Source organism: Lathyrus oleraceus, chromosome 7, assembly GCF_024323335.1.
Source record: "Lathyrus oleraceus cultivar Zhongwan6 chromosome 7, CAAS_Psat_ZW6_1.0, whole genome shotgun sequence".
NCBI lineage: Eukaryota > Viridiplantae > Streptophyta > Magnoliopsida > Fabales > Fabaceae > Lathyrus > Lathyrus oleraceus.
The window spans coordinates 331,304,664-331,310,347 of NC_066585.1; the positions used below are offsets into that span (position 1 = coordinate 331,304,664).

General features: G+C 40.2%; 1 non-coding gene across 1 annotated transcript; it reads right to left on the minus strand.

The window, feature by feature from the left end:
* Positions 1-365: 365 nt before the first annotated feature.
* Positions 366-472, minus strand: LOC127109937 (small nucleolar RNA R71). The gene has a single exon (XR_007797180.1). It is a non-coding gene; the product is annotated as a small nucleolar RNA R71 (small nucleolar RNA).
* Positions 473-5,684: the final 5,212 nt, after the last annotated feature.

Genomic DNA, 5,684 nt, shown 5'->3' on the forward strand with positions numbered 1-5,684 from the left:
ACTATCCTCTTAAGTACTATGCAATCCCTTTGCAGGATGAACCTCATAACAGCATTGATGCCCCTGCGATCGAAGCCAACAATTTTGAGCTAAAGCCTTCATTGTTGTCAGTTGTACAGTAAAACCAGTTTTCAGGTAGTCCCACGGAGGACCCGAACCTACACTTGTCAGTATTTTTGCAATACGCAGACACGGTGAAAGCGAATGGTGTCAGCCCAGAAGCTATAAGACTCTATCTTTTCCCATTTTCATTAAGAGATAGAGCTAGAGCTTGGCTCCAGTCTCTACCATCCAACTCTGTCACTACGTGGAACAAGTTAAAGAAAGTCTTCTTAGCCTGATATTTCCCACCTAGTAAGACGGCTATGCTAAGAGCCCAAATAAACGGGTTTAAACAAAAGGATAATGAATCATTTTTTGAAGCTTGGGAGAGATACAAAGACATGATGAGTCTATGCCCATATCACGGTCTAGAAGAATGGATGATCATTCACACCTTTTATAACGGTCTCTTGTACAATACAAGATTGACAATAGATGTCGCCGCAGGTGGTGCACTGATGGATAAACCATATACCAAGGCTATCAACTCATCGAAAGTATGGCCCAGAATCATTACCAATGGGGAAGCGAAAGAACCTCTGTAGAGAAACCTCAACCGAAGGACGACATGTACGAATTAAGCAGTCTTGATCATGTCAACGCCAAGGTAGATGCCCTGACTCAAAAGATAGACAGCTTGACCATAACACCAGCAGCCACCGTGGCTACCGTAGCACCAAACTGCGAGATATGTGGAGTTCAAGGGCATACTGCCCCAGAATGTCAACTCTTGACAGGAACCTCCACAGACCAGGTGAACTATGCTCAAGGAAACCCTTACTCAAATACCTATAACTCAGGTTGGAAGAACCATCCTAACTTCTCGTACAAAAATAATAACGCATTGTATGCACCTAACCAAGCACCTGCTGTACCACCAGGATATCAAAAAGCTGCCACAAACACTCAAAATGCTCCTAGGAAATCAAACTTAGAAATAATGATGGAAAACTTTATAGCTACCCAAGCCCAAACAAATAAAGATTTTTTAAATCAAAACATACACACTAGTGAGCAAATCAAGCAGTTAGCAAACAAGGTAGACGAATTAGCCACCCATAACAAAATGTTGGAAACACAAATCTCATAAGTGGCTCAACAACAAGCACCAACCGCTACTCCTGCAGGCACATTTCCTGGACAAACGCAACCAAACCCGAAAGGTCATGCAAATGCTATTATACTATGAAGTGGGACAGAACTAGACGGACCGACCGACCCTAGAACTCAAAACCCATCCATGCATCAAGACCTAGGTAAGGTAACTGAGAAGGAAGACGAACAAGAGGAAGATAAAAACGAAGAGGCCGTAGAGAAAGAAGAACCTTATGTGCCTCCACCATCGTATAAACCACATATCCCTTATCCTCAAAGACTTGTTAAATCTAAAAGTGTAGGGCAATTTAAAAAATTCGTAGAGCTTCTAAAACAATTGAATATCACAATACCCTTTACAGAAGCCATAACTCAAATGCCCTCATATGCTAAGTTTCTCAAAGAAATCTTATCTAACAAGAAGAAGATAAAGGATAACGAAACTGTTACACTTACTGTTGAGTGTAGCGCCATAATACAAAACAATATGCCTCATAAGCTGAAAGACCCAGGTAGTTTCTCCATACCCTGTGTAATCGGAAAGTTTGTCATCGACAAAGCACTATGCGACTTAGGAGTCAGTATTAGTTTAATGCCCTTGTCCATATGCAAAAGGCTAAAAATGGGAGAGCTAAGACCTATGAGGATGTCCGTACAACTAGCAGATCATTCTGTTAACCCGTAGGTATGCTAGAAAACATTCTAGTGCGCATAGGACAACTCTATATTCCAACTGATTTTATAATCATGGATATAAAAGAGGATTCCAACATCCCTATCATATTAGGAAGACCATTCCTAGATACATCCGGAGCTATCATAGATGTTAAGAAAGGCAAGCTAACCTTCGAAGTTGGTGAGGAAATAGTCGAATTCATTTTGACGCAATTCCTAAAGGCACCAGCTTAAGACGACACTTGTTGTTTACTAGATGTCATCGACGAATGCATAAGAGAAATGGAGAATGAACAAACATCATACTCCGAAATACTGAAAATTCCAAGGCCTCCTACTTTTGAAGATAAAAATTTAAGTAAGGAATACCAAGATGACAACCTAAGCGAATGCCAAACACTAACGCCCGATCATATGCCTTGCACGAAGAAACTAGCCCTAGAACTTAAGACGTTACCCAAAAATCTAAGGTACGAATTCCTAGACACTTAACTTGAGCGACCTGTAATCATAAATGCAGACTTAGGGCAGATAGAGACCGAAAAGCTTCAACACGTTTTAAGAAAATACCCAACTACTTTAGGCTACAATATCTCAGATCTAAAAGGAATAAGCCCTTCCATATGCATGCATCGCATAATGCTAGAGGAAGATAGTAAGACCTCTAGAGAACACCAAAGAAGGATAAATCTCATTCTGAGTGATGTAGTAAAGAAAGAAGTGCAAAAGTTGTTAGAAGCATGTATTATCTACCCAATATCCGATAGTCAATGGGTCAGCCAAGTACATGCCGTACCAAAGAAGGGAGGCATCACAGTTGTTAACAATGAAAAAGGAGAATCTATAGCACAAAGAGTGGTTACTGGAAGTAGAATTTGTATTGATTATAGAAAATTAAACAAAGCCACTCAGAAGGATCATTTTCCTTTACCGTTTATTGATCAAATGCTTGAAAGATTGGCTAAGCATTCTCACTTCTACTACCTAGACGATTATTCGGGAATTTTCCAAATTCCTATTCATCCCGACGACCAAGAAAAAATGACCTTCACATGCCCCTATGGTACATTCGCCTACCGACGAATGCCATTCGGACTGTGTAACGCTCCTGCAACATTCCAAAGATGCATGATGTCAATTTTCGCTGATTTCATAGATGACATCATGGAAGTCTTCATGGACGATTTCTCTGTATACGGACAAAGCTTCGAAGGCTGCTTATCGAATCTTAAAATGGTATTAAAAAGATGCGTAAAAGTGAACCTCGTGCTAAACTGGGAAAAATTCCATTTCATGGTCCGACAAGGAATCATGCTCGGACACATAGTATCCAACAAGGGGGTTGAAGTCGACAAGGCCAAAATAGAAGTTATAGAAAACCTCCAGCCTCCGAAAACCATAAGATAAATACGAAGCTTCTTAGGGTACGCCGGTTTCTATCGGCGATTCATTAAAGATTTATCAAAAATCACCAAACCGCTGACTGGCTTATTGATGAAAGACACCAAATTCATCTTTGACGACAAATGCCTAGCGGCGTTTGAACAACTAAAAACAGCTCTTATTACCGCACCTATCATGCAACCACCCGATTGGAGATTACCTTTTGAAATCATGTGTGACGCTAGTGACTATGTTGTAGGCGCAGTCTTAGGACAAAGAAGGGACAAGAAACTTCATGTAATATACTATGCAAGTAGAACCCTAGACCCTGCACAGATGAACTATGCCACCACAGAAAATGAACTTTTAGCCGTAGTGTTCGCTCTGGATAAACTCTGTTCCTACCTAGTAGGAGCAAAGATAATTATCTATACCCATCATGCTGCAATTAGATACCTATTAAACAAAAAAGACGCCAAACCAAGACTCCTAAGGTGGATCTTACTATTACAAGAGTTTGACCTAGAAATCAAGGATAAAAGGGGCACGGAAAACGTTGTGGTCGATCACTTGTCAAGAATGGAAGGTATAGAACCTAAACGAATGCCTATAAACGATGATTTTCCGTACAAAAGACTCAGAGCCCAATTAGAATGCAATACAGCTAAAGATGCGTTAACCCATAAGGATACCAAAACAAACGAAGTAGTGGAAGAAATTTACACCCAAACCACACTACCATGTGTTGGTGTAAGCCCTAGAGTCCCTAGGATAGCTAGTCCGTTTAATGTATCAAGCATGACTTAATCATGAGATCACATTAAACATAAGGACACTATTCTTAAAGTATCCGTAGTCGAGCTTTATTGTGAAGTGGGATAACATTAAAGCATAAAGACTATTATGTATATAGACCGATGATCACATCTCATGGATCATGGATAAAGAGTTATCAAGTCTTAAACATAGGTATGAATATTAAGAGTAATATTTATATTGGATTGACCCGCTATGAGAATACTATATAGAATGTTATGCAAAGTGTCATAAGTTATTATCATGGTGATAATGGTGTATACCACCCTTCGACCTGAAACCACTATGGACCCTAGATGTAGAGTCGAGTGCCTTGTTGCTGATCAAACATTATCCGTAACTAGATGACCATAAAGACAGTTTATGGGTACTCCACGAAGCATGTTAAGGGACATGAGTGACCTAAATGGAATTTTCCCATCCTGCATAACAGGATAAATGTCTATGGGACCAATATTGAACTGGACAAGGATGACACGGTCTATGCCTTGTGTTCAATATAGACATAAGGGCAAAAGGGTAATTATACACATAAGTAATATCACAGAAGGATTTGTCAGATCACATGACATTTTCGTGTCTTGGGTAGCAGTGATGTGTTGCTAGATACCGCTCACTATTTATTATGTTAAATGTGTGATTTAATATAATTGTCAATGTCGCGAAAACCTACAGGGTCACACACAAAAGGACGGATTGATGAGAGATAGAGTAGCTAAGGAACATCGTAAGGTACGGTGCACTTAAGTGAGTTGTAGAACATTGTAAGGTACAGTGTACTTAAGTAGAATACAAAATATGGTAAGGTACCACACGCTTAAGTGATTTTGGCATATTATAAGATATGGGCCACATACACTTAAGTGGGCTTTTTAGCTTGTAGCCCACACAAGTGGTTCTATAAATAGAACCCTTGCGCAGAAGCATTAGAGTAGTTGCAATTTTCATTTCTCTCTCTCTCTCACTCAAAGCCTTCATTCGTAGCAGCTAGCATTGAGATTGAAGAAATCCGTTCGTGTGGACTGAGTAGAGGCGTTGTCATCGCTCAACGTTCGTGATCGCTCCATAGATCTGTATCAAAGGTTTCAATTGTCACAAGAGGTAACGATTCTATCACTAATAATGCTCATTCGTAAGGATCAATAAAGGAGAAAATTTTAAATTTCGCTGCATTTTGGATCGCTATTCTCCTTCACCATGGTATGCTGACTTCATCAACTACTTAGCAGCTAGGGTGCTTCCGCTAGAACTGACCTACCAACAAAAGAAAAAATTCTTCCACGATCTTAAACACTACTATTGGGATGAGCCTCTACTTTTCAAGAGAGGCGCCGATGGCATTTTCCATCGATGCGTCCCAGAAGATGAGGTAGAAAACGTAATTTCCCATTGTCATTCTGCTCCTAATGGAGGACATGCAATCACCTCTAAGACTTGCGCTAATATCTTGCAAGCCGGCCTCTTTTGGCCTACTCTGTGGAAAGATGTCCACATCGCGATCACAAATTGCGACCGGTGTCAACACACTAGCAACATATCTAAACGCGACGAGATGCCGCTTAAAAGAATTTTAGAAGTAGAAGTCTTCGATGTTTGGGGAATCAATTTTATGG